General features: G+C 44.1%; 1 long non-coding RNA gene and 1 pseudogene across 1 annotated transcript; one reads left to right on the top strand and one right to left on the bottom strand.

Moving 5' to 3' along the window:
• Positions 1-19,953, bottom strand: part of LOC146177614 (uncharacterized) — a 142,239-nt pseudogene that overhangs the window by 70,378 nt on the left and 51,908 nt on the right.
• On the top strand, positions 4,297-13,323 carry LOC146177618 (uncharacterized). Its single transcript, XR_014701333.1, has 3 exons — positions 4,297-4,536; positions 5,254-5,361; positions 13,128-13,323. It is a non-coding gene; the product is annotated as an uncharacterized LOC146177618 (long non-coding RNA).

The following is a 19,953-nucleotide window of genomic DNA, read 5'->3' as shown; positions in this document are numbered from 1 at the left end:
AAGTGGCAAGAGAAATGAAAAATATAATAGTTTAATTACGCTCCAAGAAATACACACAGTACTCTCTGCCGGAAAGCAGACTGCCCCAGGGGCTGATGAGGTGCATTACGAAATGTTAGCACACCTCTCTGAAAATGCTATTAAAGCACTCCTTGAATTTTTAATAAGATATGGGTGTTAGGGAAGCTGCCAGAAGCCTGGAAAAAAGCCATTATTGTCCCATTGCTTAAACCAGGTAAACCGCCAACCTCTGCATGCAGTTATCGGCCCATAGCTTTGACAAGCTGCCTTGCAAAGACTTTTGAAAGTATTTTAAATATTAGATTAAATTTTGCTCTACAATCCCGACAACTACTTGACATACATCAGTGTGGCTTTAGAAAAGCACATTCAACAACTGATCATCTGGTCCGCCTCGAGAAAACAGTCAGAGAAGCGTTTATACATAAACAGAACTGTCTCGCGGTATTCTTTGATCTGGAGAAGGCCTACGACACAACTTGGAGATATGGAATACTACGTGACTTGGCAGACATAGGCATCCATGGGAGGATGCTGAACATTTTAAGCGACTTCCTTGCCAACCGCTCATTCAGTGTCCGTCTAGGCACATGTATGTCCAAACCTTTCATTCAGGAGAACGGGGTACCTCGGGTGTATCCTAAGCACCACGCTTTTCATTGTTAAAATGAATTCTGTGGCAAAAATAATCCCACGGTCCATTATGTATTCGATATATGTTGATGACCTGCAAATAGCCTGCACATCCGCCAGCATACCAGTGTGTGAGAGGCAAATACAAATGACATTAAACAAACTCACGGCGTGGGCAGACAACAATGGTTTTAAATTTTCCCCACAAAAAACAGTAGCTATTCTCTTCTCCCTCAAAAGAGGGCTTCACACTGACCCCACTCTGTATTTACAGGAATCTACACTGCCAGTAAAGCAAGAACACAAATTTTTAGGCCTGATCTTCGATAAAAAACTTACATTCTTACCCCACATAAATAACTTAAAAAAGAAAGCTTCTCGAGCCCTAAATATCCTTAAAGTGCTCTCAAGAAAACGGTGGGGCTCTGACAGGACATGTCTTCTTCGAATTTACCGCTCTGGTACGCTCCTGCTTAGACTATGGAAGCATAGTGTACGACTCAGCCAGACCATCATACTTGAAACGACTCGACCCAGTACACAACACAGGCCTCCGTCTCTCAACAGGGGCTTACAGAACATCACCCATCAATAGTCTCTATGTTGAAACGAACGAACCGTCCCTTACCGACAGAAGAACCATGCTTACGTGTGCATACATACAGAAAATAAGATCTCTTCTGAAACACCTCTGTTATCCTATCGTTACCACATCACCATCCAGAATTCTATTTAACAATAAACCCCGAGCAGTCAAACCAATCCTTCTCCGATTTGAAGAAAAATGCAGAGAATTAGACTTACTAGATGCCCTCCCCAATATTGCCAGTAGACCAGATCCACTTCCACCATGGGAGATTTTTCCCTGTATTTGTGACTTCACACTGGTGCACTTACATAAAAAGCAAACTCCTCGAGAACATATACTACAAGAGTTTCTTTCACTAGATGAAAAATACAAAACATACAAGGCCTTTTACACAGACCGATCAAAGACAACTGATTATGTATGGAGCGCAATAATCCAGGGAAGTTCGGAGCAAACAGTGCGATTGCCTCAGTGCTTGTCAGTTTTTACTGCCGAAGGGTATGCCATATTAGTAGCCGTAGAAGCTGTACTGCAAGAAAATGCTAAACGCAGTGTTATATATTCTGACTCTTTAAGTGTCATTGCAGCGCTGCACCCTAAAAATGCAGAGGAGCCCTTAATTGGAAATATCATCAACAACGCAATAAAGGCTTACAAGCACGGACAGCAAATCAAATTTTGCTGGGTCCCTAGCCATGTAGGTATCAGGGGGAATGAGAAAGCCGATGAATGTGCTGCACGGGCCCGTAACGGTACAGTAAAACAAATAGACATTGCTTACAAAGATTCCATGAGGATCTTACGGAGTAAACTAAGAACAAAATGGCAGACGGCTTGGGACAAGGAAATAAACAATAAACTACACCTCATAAAACCCGTCCTAGGTGAATGGAGGTCGTGTACACATCAGGAGCGTTTCACTGAAGTGATTTTAGCCCGTCTACGCATTGGACACACACACCTTACTCATAACTTTTTACTCACAAAAGAAGTCCAGCCCCTATGTGAGAAATGCGGAGCTCAGCTCACAGTCAGTCATGTATTATTTACATGCAGACACCTAGAAACACTGCGGAAAAATTATTTTACCCGATTTTACGAAAAACATCCCTTTCCACCCAACATTGATTTTAGGCAAAGAAGCACTTATACATATTTCAAACATTTTTAGCTTTTTAGAAGAGGCAGGCCTACTTAAGAAACTATAATTCACACCCAGCACCTCAATATATATCATGATACACCTCATCCACTTTCTCATTTCTGAGGCTGAGGTCCTTGATTTATTTTGTTGGGTTCCTCGGAGGTCCTTGCCTGACTAAGGACTGCACCTAAGGAAGCCTAACATTTTAAGGGAGTCATACCTTGCGTTTGGCGCATGATGGCCTCAGTCGCCTATGCGCCATTAAACCCAACACAAGACAACTAAAATATTCCGAAGTGCACATACTCCCCATCGCCCGTTTTGACAACCGGTACATTGCGGGGAGTGGACAGCAGGCTTTTATAGCTGCGCGGAAGATTAGGAAAATGAGGCCTCAAAATTTTTAGCAAAGAGTCAATAGCTGCTCCTTTGATGTTGTCTTTGACTGCCCAGGCTGCCAACTGGCTTTGAAAACTCTCATGCTGTGTAGAATGTTGCAAGAGGCCTTGAATAGGCTCAGTGAGTTCTGCAAAATCTAGTAATGAACCCTCAGAATGATGCTCAGAATGAAGGTCAGGTAGTGAATCCTCAAAATGATCTCGAAAGGTTGATGCCGCTTCAGAGTCATCGCCTTCAATCATTTGTTCTGGGGTGCTCTCTGAAAGAAACTCTTGAATTGATGGAATAACAGTTTCTGGAGAATCTGTCAAAGCAGCAGCCACTTCTGAAGCCTCATTCAAGCACTGCAGAACCGCTTTTGATGCTAATCTAAGTTCTCGGCGACGCTTTGCTTTTAAAATCTTCTGCATGATGCCACAAACTTCACCTGGTCATGCTTGTCCTTCCACAATGAGCGAGATCTGTGACAGCCTGAAACAGACCGGAACACTCCGTCAGAAGCTGAACATGTCTCACATACAGCACCGTGCATACAGCAAACTATCCACTCTCTCCATAGACCTATATATGCCCACCGTTACTGCGTGAAATCTGTATTGCTATATGCAGCCGGCACGTAGACAAAGTATTTTTTTTTTCACAGTAGAATTGCCTGCAGTGGAGGAGGGGGATATCAGGTGCAGAGTAAGCAAGATGAACAAGAATACGGGGAAGAGAATGGAGGGGTAGGAATGACTTGTGCCTCCATTGGTTAGGCACTTGATATGTAATATCGAGGGAACACTGCATGCACTGAATGAGAGTAAAACTTTTGTCTTATCAGTGAAAACTCTCTACAATACAGTCGAGCCCACTTATAACGGCTCCACTTAAGACGAACTTTCGCTTATAACGAACGAGACCGGAGCGACCGCCAAAATATACATTACTTCAATGGCACAAGATCGCACGTATAACGAACGTCCATGAGCGCTGCCGGTCGGTTACAGCGGACGGACGGCGTAAACCCGGCGCCCCGATACGAGATAACGATGGGCTCCCATCCCTTTTGGTCTGTTTTCGCAATCCTCCTCGCAAGCGAGCTACCCTTTGCTCGCCTACGCGCGCTGCCTACGAGTGTCGGCGCGTGGTGTGGCCTCCAAGGCCACGCTGCCGCCCCTCCTCGCAACTCCGCTCCCCTCTCCTCTCGCCATTCCCCCGTCTTCGCCTGTCTCCACGGCGCCGGCCGCCGGCATAGTCTTCGAAGTTTCGTGGTTTCGTTTCCTGGCTGTTCCATTGAGCGGCCGTGCCAGGGGCGCGGGGCGCCAGGAAGCAGGCCTCTCCATACGCTAGCGGTTGTACTGTTTGCACGGGCGGACTGAATGCGCAGCGGCGCGTACGGCGGTGACGGTTCGTGGCCTCCGAAATTTGCGGAGGTAATCTCGGAGGCCATGGGCGGTTGAAAGCAACTACGGTAGGAGCCAACAGGTGGCAGCACTGACGCTCAGGGATGCCTCTCATTGGTCTCCCCGCTGCATACCATGCCGGCGCCGTCTGCTGCGACCCGGTTGCAGCATCGAAATGCTTCCTGCAACCGGGTTGCAGGAGCAAAATGCTTGCTGCAACCCATGACGTCTTATCCGGTTTAAGGAAAACGTCACGTCCGGCTATTGTTTTGTGGGTAGGTGGTTGTTTTTAGTAGCAGAATGGCTGGTCGTCGGAGCCGTGGGAGCTGCGTCGCCGTGCCAGCCGTGCGCTCTCGTGTTGTACGGTACGTAAGCAATTTTTTCTATTTTTTAGATATTTCAGTATGCACGTATTGAGTCATTGCCCGCTGTCTGGAACTCTACATTTAGTTTTCAACTTCCCTGCGCCGAATGTTCTGTTGACGACCATTGAGCCTGCTTGGCCGGCAGTGGGCCCGAACGCCCCAAAGGTGTATTATAGAAAGTTTCAATCGAAAGCTCAACGTAGTTCGACACCAAGGAACATGCGGTTAAATACCGTTTATTAGGCCAACCGCACGAAAGTATCAGTCATGTAAAACACGCCTGACTACCAGTCTTGCGTGCGCCTAAAAAGGGCGGGAAACTTGGGTGAGCTTTCCTCAGCGGTCTGGATAAATATTTAATGATTGTAACGTCTTTGAGCTGATGGAGGGACTTAAGGAGATACTAGGACATGACAAATCAACGCGTAGAAGCAGGAAAGGCGAGGATCACACAGGCCTGTGTGGGAAGCTTTTTCGTTTCGGTGCACCACGACGTACTAACCATTTGTGCGACGTGACCCTTTGTTGTGACCCTCATTGTAATGACGCGGTGTAGAATAATGATTTCATACCTCATTTTATGACTGCGCACTGTCAAGTGTATGCAGGGCCACTTTCTAATTACGGTGAGGTAAGCGATTTCGCCTTGTACTTGTCTTAATTTTTTTTGTGTGTGTAAACATCGCTTATAAGCTGACGTCTAATATTTGTACGCAGGGACCTTCCTGATATGTGTTTTGGAGTCAAGCATGGGCTTGCTGGCTGCTGAGGCTGAACAAATGGGACTATGAAAGGCAGAGGCAGCATATGCTCCAACGCCACAAGGTGAGCCCTGTACTTAATTTCAAAACAATTGCTGTGCCACCGGGACTGGTCATTTGTTTTAACTTTTACATGGGGAACATGGCACAGGTCACCAGTTTGCATAGAGTGCATGAAGGATTCGAATAAGCAAGCATTCCTGCAGCTTCCTGCAGCTGCGGTGTCCAGCTTGTAGTTCGCAGCCTTTCTTTCTCAGCTGCAATTAATGCATCGCAAACAGTGTGCAATGTAACAGTTGATTCAGACTAAGAAATCCAGACTAGCTCCAAAAACAAACAAATGCTTGCACGAGATGGAAGATCAAACCACGCTATGTTGTCTTCTCAATTCGCTGTGAGAAACTAGCAAAGCTGCCTTCTTTAACGAATAAGATTCCTACACAGATTGGTTGTGTCGCTTTCTTGTGCGTGTGACAAAGTTGCTGCAGGAACTTTATTTATTTATTTATTTGGTTACTATCAGGGCCGTTGAGCAGCTAAAAACAGTGACAGCTTCTCCGGGCACCGATGTGCCTACCAGCCGATTGTGGCAGGGTTGCTTCACATTAATCAAAGCAGCCTAGCAAATGAGGCTCACTGTAGCAGCAAGAATTGTGAGCACGCCCTCGCACTCACTTGCTTTGTCATCTCCTGCATCTTCTGGCGTAGCAGCGCCGGGCAGTCTCTTTCCGCTCATCAGAGATGATCCTTTTATACCAGGGGTCTTGGAGCACGGCCAACGAAGCTGCGTGATGCAGTCTGCCCAGCTCAATTTTTAGCCGATGTTTTGAAAGCATTACCACCAGCCCTAATTTCGAACTAAAATAAGCTCAGACTTAGTACCCAGTTAGTACGCATTCATTTTTGATAAGGCGTTGACCACTTAATCTGCATGAACTTTCATTTGACATCACTATGCCTTCAAAAGCAAGGAGCCAGACATCCTGCCTTTTCTTTTATTTCCAAGTGTGCTTTTTTTTTTTTCTTGCTGAGGATTATAAGTGTGGTATTTATTAACAGGTATGTCATTTCAGTGCCTCTCTCCGAGTGATCCTGAAACTGCTTTTGTCCGGCATTCAAGCGAAAAGGAGCACACGTTGCTTTTCTTTTGCAATAATGGAAGGGCTTGGTCTGGAAAAAAGAAGTTTTGCTTATTTTTGTTCATTTTATCGTTATTTACTGTACTTTGTTTTCTGGCTCCTGGGTCATGAGAGAAAAGGCTTTATCAATGCAGCCCACTTAGCAATATGAGTTTGAGACCGCTGCTCTATGCCCATAATGGCGTGGCTGTCAATGGATAATGAGTTTGTCTTAGGTAATTGTCAAGCAAAAAACTACCATATGCCACTGGTCGGCCCGGACCCACAACCTCCGCATCATGGTGTTAGAATAGAAGTGCGTGTGCGGGCTGCTCCGCACCAAACAGTAAGTGGCGATACCGATGCGCTGATTTCTGTAGGCTGGCGAGAGACTTCGTTGACTGTTGGTGGCCGCAGGTTCGCTTGTTGCCGCAAGGAATGGCAGTCAGTTCTCAACTTTCGCTGACGTCCCCGCTCCACGCCTTTCTTCGATCATGGTATATTCTAAATTGTAATGTAATGTGGAAAAAAACGTGCATTGTTCTGCACTGCGATACAGGCTACATATTCTGCAATGAAAAATGTCAGCTTTTTTCGGTGCGAAAAGATGTCGAACTGCTCCAGTTATGGCGGCCGGCATACCAAGATAGGACCGAGCTATACAGTCACTGTTTGTGAGGGGCATTTGGAGCCCAGGTTTGTGTCCAAAACATGGATGACAGAGCTAAATGGGCATGTGCTACAAAGCGTTGCTCGTTGCTAGCAAAGGAAGCGATCCCCACGATATTCTCTGCTGGCCTTGCCTACCTTTCAGACTTCGAAAAGTAGAAAGCGACCCATTGAAAGGCAGCCCCAGGAACCGAAAAAATAGAAGATAGTCAAACCTTGTGTAGAAGTGTCAGGTGAAGGTAGCACGTGCTTCACACGACACTGCGTGGGCATGGGCCGGCCCAAAAGCCGGGTGCGGCTCAGCCCACGGGTCGTCTGGGCCGACTCATGAACATTTTTGCTGGACCCGGGGTGGACTTAAACGTGCGGGCCCGAGCCGGATTCGGGCTTGTACACAGAGAGCTGATGTCAGATTTATAGTCACTTTGTCAGAGTAAAATACACATCCGCGGCGTCGCAGCAACGAAACTGACGGAATAACTATGGTACGCTCCGAGAAAAAGGTTTAGTCTTCATAGCTTATTTATTTACTTATTACGGCACCGCGGTGGCTTAGTCATTAAAAGCTCTCGAGTACTGAGCTGGGATACCCTAGTCTGATCCTAATTGGGAGACAGCATTTCTGTCGGAGCTGAAAGCATGGCAGGCATATGCTTTTAGATGACAGTTTCATTGAAGAACCCCATGTGGCCGAAGTGATCTGGACGCCTGTGCTACAGCATCCTCATACCTTGAGCCGGTTGGGGACCATTACTCCAGACATAGCTCTTTTGTTTTTTTTGATGTCATGTTTTTTTTTTTTTTCGTTGTGAGAAAATTCAAAACCAAACGTAGGTATGGTTTTCATTTTTAGCTGTTGATTGGAACGTCTCATAACAAAAATAGCCGCAAAGGCTTGATAGAGTTTAGAAATCTCCTTGACGTTGAAATAAGATAAATCTTGAATGAGCAATGTTTAAATGAGTCAATTAATGTCGTAAACAATTAGACGTGCGCCGGCCACATTGAACGATTCAAACGAATATATGAAATTACTCCCCTCTGTGACTGAAGAGCAGCAGTCAGACACCGCTCTTGCATGTTTTAAAGCGTAAAATGCCATGTGCGGGTTACTCTAGTGTGGTGCAGCGTGGCATTCGCCTAATAAATTAGAGTAGCGCTGGATGAGGCTGTTTCAGCTATCAGCGAGCACAGACAGTCTGGTCTGCGATAAGGTGCTTCCGCATATGATCAGTTTTGTATACCACTGGAGACTAGGAACTGGAAACCTCATACAAACCACTGGGAAGGGCCAACGTCTGAACGCTTTATGAGGTTTGGCCTTTTCCAAGGTTGCTGTTCAACACTCGGGACGCCTCAGCCACAGATACAGTCTTGCTGCCGCAACGGCGCCATCTTTCTCGAAAGGGGAAATTGGAGGTGGGGGGGACCTTCTACATGCAGAATCAGCGAAGAGCATTGCAGCCAGAACACATGCCGGCCCTGGCGGCGGTGCGATAAATATAGCTATGATATAACAACGCCTCTCGCACACCACAGGGCGGGCACGCCGCCTGAGCTTCTTGTCTTTCTTCTACCACCGTCGCTTCCAGTTCACAGATACATTAATAGAAGAATATTGGCTTTCTCTTTCTTTGACGGAGGTGATACCTACACTTGACGAACGGTCGTTTTGGCATGGCGTGAAGACTACATACGCATGCAATTGGCTACCTTGCGTTTCGAGATTTTAATGTTATATTTTGCTGCACGTGGTGTCTAAATATTAAAGCCTCCTCACAAGAAGTCCGATTACTTTCTTCTCTCTCTCTCTCTCTTTTTCGGGGCACCCTCGAAAGTTTAGACTTGGTGGGGAAGGAGGAAGCCGCTGTGGCAGTGTAAAGGGCAGCACACGAGGAGCTCACTGACTGCCGGCGTCTCACAGTCTGGCACACACCTGCGTCGATCGGCGTCTGCGTCCCATTGTTGGGGGGCACTCCCTTGTCGAACCATGTCGAACGCGCCGTCGGCAAGACGAACTGGAGAAGCGTAGTGTAGATGGCTAGCGAGGATTTGGTCTGGGCCACACCGTCTGCGTCGCAAGGGCCGTTGCGCGCTGTCGGCCAGACTAAGGGGATGACCGCGTGGCCGGCTTGAGGGTACTGACCCAGGCGGGAAGACACCGGGATTCACTTGAACCTTTTTGTTTCCCGATGGCCCGGCTTGGGCTGCTGTCGCCGTCTGGCCAAACACTCCGCGTTCCTTTCCGGTGGGGAATTCTTGTCACAATAGTTGAAAGCGGCAGCTCTCGCGTTTGTCTCGTTGTCGCCATCCTTAACAGGGGACATGGCTCTTAAAGCTATTTTTCCTACGTTTTTCAACTAATTTGATAAAACCTCGTATTCTGATTTGGTTTCTTGCACTGACTTCAAATATATAATTATGTTTCCAATTGGCCAATTAGTTCAAAAGATAAAATGAAATTGTTCATAATTTGCGGGAACAATGAAAAAATAACCGCACTACAAAAAATTCACATGAACACTTTGCTAGGTACTAGAAAGCATAACAAATACAATGTTACGCGCACTTTTGTATAACAAATATTACCGATGTTATAGCAGTTTAAAATTCACTGCTCCAAATGTGAGTGCCTTCCTGTCTGATTTAGAGCAAAATTGAAAACTTTGAACTGCTATAACATCGCTAATATTTGTTAAAAAAAACAAATGCTCCTAACATTGTATTCATTACTCTTTCTAGTACCTAGCAAAGTGTCCATGTGAATTTTTGTAGTGCTGTTATTTTTCATTGTTTCTGCAAATTATGAACAATTAATTTCATTATCTCTTGAACTAATTGGCCAGTTGGAAAAATGGTTGCATGTTTGAAATCAGTGCAAGAAACTGAATCAGAATGCCATGTTTTATCAAATTTGGTCAAAAATTGGAAAATAATTTTAAGAGCCATGTCCCCCCTTAAGCAGAAGCGAAATGCAATACAGCTGACATTTCGTGGTGTGTTTGGAGACTGTAAACGGCCTAAACTAATACATTCTTTTTCAGCTAATTTCTAACAGTCTAGAGTTATGGGAAGACGAAAGAGTCACACTGGCTGTACTGCCCGAATCCGTGAGTCTCACTGCCTGTCGGAGGTTGGGCACACTACGAGCAGTGGCGTGCCACGCCGGCGCGGCTCGTTCATACACAACCCTTCAGACACCATGCTCCACATCTTGTTCTACTTGGCACTTGCTGTATTTCATTTTAAACCAGCCAAAAGACGAGACAGAGAATAGAAGCGAACGAGGTGAGGCAACTCGCCCAGTCGTTAACCTTGTTGCTGTATTTACAGGGCATTCCCAAGTCTGCTGCTGTGGTTTAGTTTAGCACTGATGAACGCTGTCTATGTTGGGATACATGCAACATAAATAGCTTGAAAGTAAAAGATTGCACAGCCATTATTGTAGCTAGTTTGTAAAGCATGGGATGCATAATGTGGAGGTCTCGGACCTCAACAGTGGCATGTTTCTTGTTTTTGTTTTGTTTTCCTAGTTTGCAATGAGTTATTTCTCATTTGAGAGTAGATACACTGCTAATTGCCATTCATCACCAACGCAGATTTTGTTTTTATTAGTTAATTATATGCTTTCCTCAATTTTTTCCTTTTCTACTAAATAGAAGAACATGAGCCTCTCATAGCCTGTGTTGCTTTGGGACATTAAATCCCATAAGCCAGACCAGCATGAGCCTCGTTTCTGGCAGTCGTAGATCTATTTCATTGAACCTCTTTGTTAATAATAAGCTTGTCAAACATACGTCAGACAAAAACATACAGTATTATGGGTGTGACACCATGAAGGTGTCAGTCATTAGAAATGTCACAAGTGTTGGGCAGGCATAGAGGGCCTATCATTAACATGTTAAAATTAAGGAAGCTCCGGTGCCACTCAAGCGAAAACATGAGAAGCCACTGACAGAAAGCCATGGAGTAGGGCATCTGAAGGAGGAAAGGGCTATCCTTGAGTGCAGTCTATCCTTACTGAAGGGATTACTGACCAGTGCCTTGGAAACTTTATCAGAACAGGCATGGATAAAAAAAATTATATGCACAAGATAGGGAGTGGAAATGTGCTGCTTATTGATGTGAACTCCGAACTAATCTAGTGGTGCTTGAGCACATCATAGTGGTGTAGTCCACATTTCTCGAGCTAAAAGAGTCATGTTTTTAGTCAAACTTATCGTTCGGGCATCAAGTATACAAACGAGCATTGCATTTTCTGCTAGTTTGTTCCAAACTGTTACTAAGGTCATTTGTGTTATTTTAAACATCTGTACACCTTTTGGCTGTTAGTCTTGTATTTTCACCAATGCATTGATCTTTGAATAAAAAGAAATCAAATAGGTTATTTTGGTATGTCAGGTATTAAAAATTCAGCTAATAAAATCTTTTGACTTTATAAACGTGCTCCAAAACAATTTGAATGCTTCAAAACTCCCGTTTTATAGCTTCAGAGTGCTCGAGCCTGCTTCCACCTCTCCAAGTTGGTTTGTGGTTCAGGTCATTATTGACAATTCTGCATGACTGAATTGATGTCTTCAATTTGGAGTTTTGGGGAGGGTTGCATCCATTGGGAAGAGTGAAAAATGCTGGCCGAAGATAAGGAACGCTGCATTATGAAAATTCCGATTGCTATTGGGCAACCATCTCATGGATGATGGCACTTGAAAGCGTTTTGACTGGAGGTACTCACACTGCTTGGGCTAGGCCAGTGCAGCACTTCATCTTACAGGAGCATATGCACCTAATTTTGGTCGCATTTTGCTTGTTAACGACATGCAAAACATTACTCTGTACAGATCATCACCTGGTTTTTATCTTCAACCGCTAAATAATTTATAATTGAATTTTTGTCTTATCTGTTTCAGGGTGTCTATACTCCATTAACACACTGAATGTTAGTAGTGCTGCTACTGCACTTAAAATCAAGTGTTGGTCTCTGTTTGCAATATTTTTTAGCTGCTTTGAGAAGTATGATGCTCATGGACAGCCTCCTTAACAACATGAACTGGTGTATTTGTGATGAGGACCATATATCAAAGACAGCCAGAGGTTTTATGATGCTAGCATTGTAGCAACTGTTGTGGTGCTGTAGTTCGGTGAGGGATTTGGCCATCTTGTGGTTGTTGCCTGTTTGCTGTGGCCACCCTCAAGTAAATAGCTATGGTCCTGTCACATAGTTTGAGAACTTTTTGTTACTTGTATGGAAATTACTGTTTGGCACAAAATGACTTATGGCTGCCATCATGTGCATTATAGAGGGCGAGCAACTACATTTCGGTGGAACAGTTCCTCATTCTTTTTCACAACCCATAGGAAGGATTTCGCAAGTTTAGAAAAATGAAATGTTCACAGCTGAGTCAGTCGCAATTCTGGAGTCATGCTGTGTGGTCGACAAACGCTATAATCCGAGAGCAACGCATGTCGTCTAATGAACAGTGCAAGCGAAACTTCTTGGATACAGCAGCAAATGAAAATGTGCACACGTGGTTTTCAAGATGTCTCAACGTTTATTTATGTGCTTCACAACCTACCAAAGCCCGCACGCTTGCGTTATACCAAAGCACAATCAGCTGTCTGTTCTGATGTCTGCGGCCAGTGTTGATAACTTCATATCAGTTCTTTACCACCCATGATGTCCATTTCTGCTGTGCATGTGCACTGCAGTGATACATTGTCACACACATGCAGAGAGCACTAGTACTGGCCTTACTTAGGGTAACCTTTTCGCTGTTTTGGCTTTTCTCATTCTTGAGCTATGCTATAGGGTGCACACTTTTCTTTTTGTCTGGTTCCTTTGACTAGTCATGAATTCAGCATTTGTGCTTCTTTCCTTTTTGAGGGTGTAGTGACCATATGCAAATCCACTATTAGAATATATGAGCTGCTGCATAGTCTGCAGTCCTGTTATCTTTTTATTTAAATTTGGTATGTCTCTAAGTTTCTCTGGGTGTTTTGTTATTGTTCTGAGCTTGCATTCTTTTGTTTTTTCTCCCCATGACAGCCGATCCTGCACGTGACTGATATTAGTCGAGAGATCACAACAGCAGCCCACCTTTCAAAGCATGGCATTCCCTGGCCCAAGTTGACTGCTCCCTGTGCTACTGGCTCAACAGTGTACTCACAAGTCTGCACTTCACTTACGAGCGTAATGACAACACACACACGTTGGCCATAGCTTCTGTGTCAAAATAAAGTATTCCTACTTATGTGCCTTTTCATTCATTATTAATGCACTCCAGTGCCAAAACACCATGTTGACACACTCATTTATGTTTAGACTGCCTACCTTCTGCATTAATTCCCTTTTGTAACCTACCTAGAAAGGTAAGTATTTACTGTATGTGTCATAGAACCACATGTATTTGTTATTCTTTTGAGACGGGAAATTATCCGCAAAACCAGTGAAGTAAGAAAAGTTCACAGATATGTTTCGTAGACAATTTTTAGAGGTAAACCCAATGAAGATGTTTCGAACTGCAGACAGGGACTGATGTTAAAAAGGCAGTGGGCGGTGTTTGTTGAATTGCATAAGATTGGTTTAATTCAGTATTTTGCAGATGAGCAGCAACGTTCTTAATTGCAATGCCCTTGTCTGTGGGATACTTACACCCATACTGTCACCTCATGTAATGCTCAAATATTTGGCAGTGCTAATCACTTTACTAAAATATTGAAATCTTGGCCCTTCAAAGTGAATTGTGTTCAAATGTGAGGTGACATGCTTGTAGCAATGAGATTCTAACCTTGGATACCCGCTTAATACACTATTGCTGTGCCTCTATGCTACTGGGATGGTGAGGCAGCATACTAAAGGGGCATAAAAAAAGCGTGTGCAGTAATTCTTTACATGTAACAATAGTTGAAGCCCTCGCCTAATTTAATGTGACTGCATTAAAAGGCCATATTGCCCAAAAAGGCAATTTGAGCGACAAGGATGAGTGGCAGATAGTATGACCGGATGGATTGGTCTGTGATGTGGGGACCATGGTATGGTCCAGCTGCCTACCCAAGCAGCTCCTTTGACATGAGAAAAACTCATTGGCTTTTAGAATCGCAAGTCAGATCTGTGTGTTGGGAGTTCATCTACATAATGTGGTAATTCGTAATTTTACAGATTGGTGTGTGTGATAAAAGCGCAAACTAATATTGGTGAATCAACAAGTAGCAAACTAAATGTACAGGGATGAGGATACAGGAGTTGTAAATGCTGTGGCATGTTTTCCTTATCAGCGGTGCTGAAGTGCCCCCGAAATATTTGTTGCATTTGCTCAATTTAGGTGTATTTCAGTTTCTGGTATAACCTTTCCCACACCTTTAGCCTTTAAGCACAGTAATTGTAAGTAAAATCGGCAGTTAAAAAAATAGCATTGTCAAGATGACAGCGTTCCGAAAAATTGAGAAATAGTAATTAAGGTATGTATAGCAGCAAAAGTTGCTATACTGTACCATCAGCATACACGTGTGATCCCAGCCATTTTTGCAACCATAAATGCAGTATTAACATCAGTAGTTTATCAATTCTGTTTCGGACTATCCTCATGTTTGACAAGATTTTAATGATGAAACCTTCAGCTTAATGCCTCTAGTAGCTTGAGTATTCTGAAGCATAGCATTGTTTCCTTACTTAATTGCTTGGCACACTTTCCAATTTTGCAGTGAAAAATTTGGCAGTACTCTGTCAGGGACGAAGCTAGAGTAAATGTCTCCGAGTGGACACCCCATGTGCACTGTGAATGAAACGAATGAGCAAAAAAAAAAAAAGCATATGCTTTCAAGCAAAGTATTGCAATGCTTAATATTACATAGAATTCCTCCTGGCACACATAGATTTCATATTTCAAGCTGCCAGTTTCCATCATGCAAGGATGACATCTGCTAGTTTCTATACAGCACCTTCGTGCTTTCGCACTGGCAAGCTATGTTTTGCGAGAGGGTACCTTTCTAAGTGGACTCAGCTAGGCTTAACCTTATTTTCATGAAATATATATGGAAGGGTGCTTAAACCAGATGCTATCAGGCTTTAAGTATACCTGCAGGTAAGGGCCCTGCCAACTACTATTTTTAATAAAGAAAATTTGATATATCTAGTCGTCACTTAGTGTTTGTCATATATACTCCCTCAAGCACAATTATTAGTGGTCTAATCGAGCTGCTTGGTTGATACTAAAAATGAAAACGCAGCACTGACACCAAACATGGACGGGCTACTGCTCAATTAAAACGTCTGGAGAGAGTGCAACGTAAGTCAACTTAATCGCTTTCACTTCTTTCTTGCGACGTAAAGTATCGGCAGCACTTGTGCAGTGGTCACCTTTACAAACCAAGCATGCAATGAGTCTCGTCATCGACTGGCAGTTGTCGGCCGGCGCATCGTCGCCGTCGATTCTCCCAGCGACGCCACGCCCTTCGCGGCACGGATTCAACCCTCTTTCCAGTTTGGTTAAAAATGGCCATCAGTTTTCGCTGATTATTGCACTATAAGCAGGTAAGCCAGCTCTACTAATTGAGCACATAAATAAAATATTTTATCGAGTTTAGTTTACAGCGCAGCCCTATGGCAGTCGCGGAACCGGCGAAGCGAATAAAGAGCACGTCAAAGGATGAAAGTTCGGCGATGCACTCTGATGCATATCTTACGCACTGGATTTGTTGGAGACCAACATGGAATAATTTGAACAAATTGTTCGATATACACGGTCATTTGGCTGCTGGATATACCATTGCTTGTAAATCCGGCCGCGCAAAATATATAGTAAAAAAATTTACTTCTTTTTCCATATTCTATGTTCACAACAAACATATGCATAACCACGCACTGAGATCAAGCGCCACATGAAAATTCGCGCTTCCACTTCAGTTCGAATAATAGCTCATCAGGCCAAATGTTCGAATGAGTCGCGTTACATATGCTGTGTATGCGAGGTACGTGGGTACGTGGGGGACCAATTAAACTGCACTGCAAAAGATGGTTTGGTTTGGTTTGTGAGGTCCCAAAGCAACTCGATCAGGTGATACGCCGTATATAGTGGAAGGCTCCGAGAATTTCGACCACCTAGCTGGGTTTTTCCCGTACCGCGCAGTACACGCGGGCCCCTTGTTAGTTTTCGCTTCCATCGAAAAGCAGTCACCCCAGTCAGGATTAAATCCCACACCCTTGGACACAGAAGTCGAGTACGCCAACCGCACCAGCACAGCGGGGGAGGGGGGGGGGGGGGGGAACTGCATAAGACACTGTTGCGTTGTTGGGTGCTTGGTTTTGCCCGCGGCTGCTACGTTTTTGTGACATGGCCATGCAGTCCCGTTCCACCTAGCTTCCACTGGGACATCGCAATTCAATTTCGACCTCCTATAAAATCGCAACCATGCAATTCCTGGCACGAAGACACCTTCTGGTCGAAGGCTTACCCTGATCGAGTCGCCAGACAGTTCGTGTATACACGCTGGCCAACAAAGACGTACGGGATCTGTTGGCTCTTAAATGATCCCAATGGTGCACTGCAATGCCGATCGACGCCACGCTTACGGGTGGCATGCAATTCGTTGCAGCTGGCTCCGCTGCTGCGGGTGCGAGTCGTGAAAAAAGAAACTATGCCGGGACTGCGGACACTGCAGAATTAACATGCAGTTTCACGGGTTGGTTCGGCTGGAGGCTTTTAATTGTGCCCGTGTATGCGGTGCGATTTCTGCGGTGGTGTGGAGCAGGCAATAGCTAGGTAACACGTGGTAACAATTATTTAAGCAGGCGCTTGTATATAACTGATAATACTTTTTAACCAGTCATTCGCACTAGCGCCTCATTTACTAACAGCTATAGGCTTGCTGAGGTCGCAATTGTAATATCTATATCAGTTTTTTAATTTTTGGAAACACCATTATCGTCCCCGCTTTTAGCACATGAATTTAGGCCGAGCATGGCAGAAAACGAAACCTCTCGGTCGAGGATAATTTAGTGCGCGCGGCATATATATGTACGGGTGTACGTTGTACGATCGCTTCGCTAGCCATTCCTCCCGGGCGCTCCCGAACATTATAAAAGGAGTGACACCCGCGGCGGTGCGCGCGTATTGAATCGTAAAGATCAGCATGCATGACTAGCATGGCGATTTGCGCTTACCCGCTGTATAGTTTCGGTTTCGCCTGTGTACGGCTGAAACTACCCGAGCAGGTAGCGTAGATGGCAACGTACTGCTCCGAAGTTGTCACTTGCTCCTTCGTAGCGCCCAGGAGGGACGGCAAGCTTCAAGAGCAAGGTATACCCGCACATGCATATGAAGCGGCTCATAAGAGAGCCAGGTCATAGCCTCCTCTATTTTTTCGAAAAAATAGAGGCCAGGTACGCGCTCGATCATCACAGTGGTTTCAATTTAGCCCGCGCATCAAAATTTCTTGCGCTAAATACGCCAACAGAATTATGTTTTGGGAAAGTTTACACTGATATAGATACTGACATGGGCGTCGGCATGACCCCCTGCATGGTGCCAACAGATTCTTATTCACTGAAACTGCATTGTAGAACACTTAGTGACATAATTTGTTCATTCTAGAAGGACAAACTCGTGGAAGTTTAAATTTTGGGGCTTGTGTTATTAAATTAAGGAAAAAAGTATGGAAGATGGAATAAACCCCACCCTTTACAGGCCCCTTTACTGATACATTATCACCAGGTTTGATTTGGTTGTTTAATCTGATGCCAAAATTCATAAGAATAGCAATAAATGGACAGCAGAAGACAATTAAGTAGTTCAGTTTGGTAGTTAAAATCTTAAGGGTCACTGTGTCAAATGCTTTTTGAAGATTAAGAAAAGGTAGCTAATTTTATTTGAATTGAACATGCCCATGCTTCTCATTTAGTGAATCAGTTTATACAAAGCATTCCTCATCACCTGATGGGCCAGCTCATCAAGACGCTTACAGTAATTGCTTAACTGTGGCTGCTTCCTCTTTGTATGAAATAACTAACTTGAATTTGAGGCAAAAATTTCTAAGAAAGGAAAAGGAGTCATCAAAAGTGCCTTAAAATTGAGATACTCGCTTAAAATCAAGAGACTTAGCTGCAGTATATGCAGCCAAAGAAGAAACAGAAAAAAACTTTTGAAATGTCAGAACAAGTGATTTTAATAGCACCCCCAAAATTCAGCAAGAGTACTGGGCAATTTTATAGTGTATGGTTAAAGCAGAATTCATTTTACCCAAATTTAATACTCAACTTGGCTGTTCTGCCAATGCCAAATTTTTCAAAAAAATTGCAACACTTAGAAGCACAGTATCTTGCACAAAAAAAAGCCTAGACCTGAAGGCTTTTGCTTTCTTTTCTAGAATGCATTCATACCTTTAGTTAGAAATATTAAGGTATAGAAGCACGATCAAAAGCGACCATTCAGAGCTTCATTGTAACTATCCAAAATATAAGTTATGAACTGCAAAATAAAACGACCCAAGTTTAAGGTCTAATTGTGTTTTTTAAGTTTCGCTCTCAGCTATGCTGGTCCTTGTAGACCTTTCCTCAACTCTTTAAACTGTACTTCAAGACCTAGTAGAAGTAGTAGTAATAAACTTTATTTGGCTACAAAAATGAGTGCCAAAGAGGTTTGCAACTTGTAGAACCAGAGCCATCTGTCACTTCGACATGGAGGACTCCAGCCAGGTACACCAATTAAAAGGAGGAGAGTCAAGATGAATAGGGGACTGAATGGCAATGGTGCAAAGGAAAAGCAGTGTTCTAGGTTAATGCAAATGGGAGATATAGCTGGGACAAGATGCTTTAGGTGGAAACGGTAAAGAAAGAAATGCACTGGGAGGAGGAAGAAACTTTAATGACACGGAATATTAGGCGCCGAGAATGTCCCGAGTACGGGTCACCAAGGCCAACCAGTCCGTCAGCTGATGCAAGACTAGCCAAGCCCACCAGGTCGGGAAACAAAAGTGCGGAAAATGAAATGTGCCGGGATGGTGAGAAAATTTGTTCCCATTTTAAGTTTGACACGAGATTTAGTGACAGAAGAAAGGAAGAGGTGTCAAAAAAAGAATGAGATAATCTTGAAAATGCCTGGAAAGCAGCTTCATTAATCAAATTGACAGGTTGAAAGAAGCCGGCTATCCGGAACGTGGTGTCATCTCAGTTGCTGAAGAAACCTATAAGAAAATGAAAACAAACAGCAAGGAAGCTATGCCCAACACAGCGGACAGAATACAACAAAATCTGGTTGCAATACCCTATCTGCACAGCATATCGCATGATTTGAAACGAATAGGCAAAAAAGTAAATATCGAAGTAGTTTTTACAGCTTCGCAAAAGTTATCGAAGCTTTGTAGGATCACTCAAACTTGTGGTGTGCAGCGACGCGCATGTAGCATAAAACACCCGACTTTATTTGTACCCTGCAGCACAGGTGTGGTGTATGAGATCCCATTAAGCTGTGGGAAACATTACATTGGATAAACGGGTAGACGCCTCAATGAACGGCTCTGAGAACACAATTACACCTATGAAAAACTTGCAAAAAAGAAACATCTGCGAAGGAAACGTTGCTTTGCACTGCAGCAGGTGCACAGGTTGTATGCCCTGGCTTCTACAGGGCTTAAAGCCAGGGGGTGTGTCAGAGACCCCCCCCCTAATATTTAAGAGGGGTCCGAGATCCCCACAAGCTTGAATTCAAGCATGAGGACTGTAAGAATACAAACCAGGTAACCATTGTTTTGTTCTTGTCAGTGGTGTAATTGGAAGATTTCTTCTCTATCGTTTCAACAGTTTCACATTGAGTATTAATAAAAACCAGAGATGGAGAAAAATAATGATTTCTCCCCTTTGTGTAAAACGATTTGCAAAA

Source organism: Amblyomma maculatum, chromosome 10 (assembly GCF_055883805.1).
Source record: "Amblyomma maculatum isolate TAMU_Amacu chromosome 10, ASM5588380v1, whole genome shotgun sequence".
Taxonomy (NCBI): Eukaryota; Metazoa; Arthropoda; class Arachnida; order Ixodida; family Ixodidae; genus Amblyomma; species Amblyomma maculatum.
The sequence above is the reverse complement of the archived record's forward strand: the minus strand, read 5'-3'. Positions and strand labels throughout refer to the sequence as shown.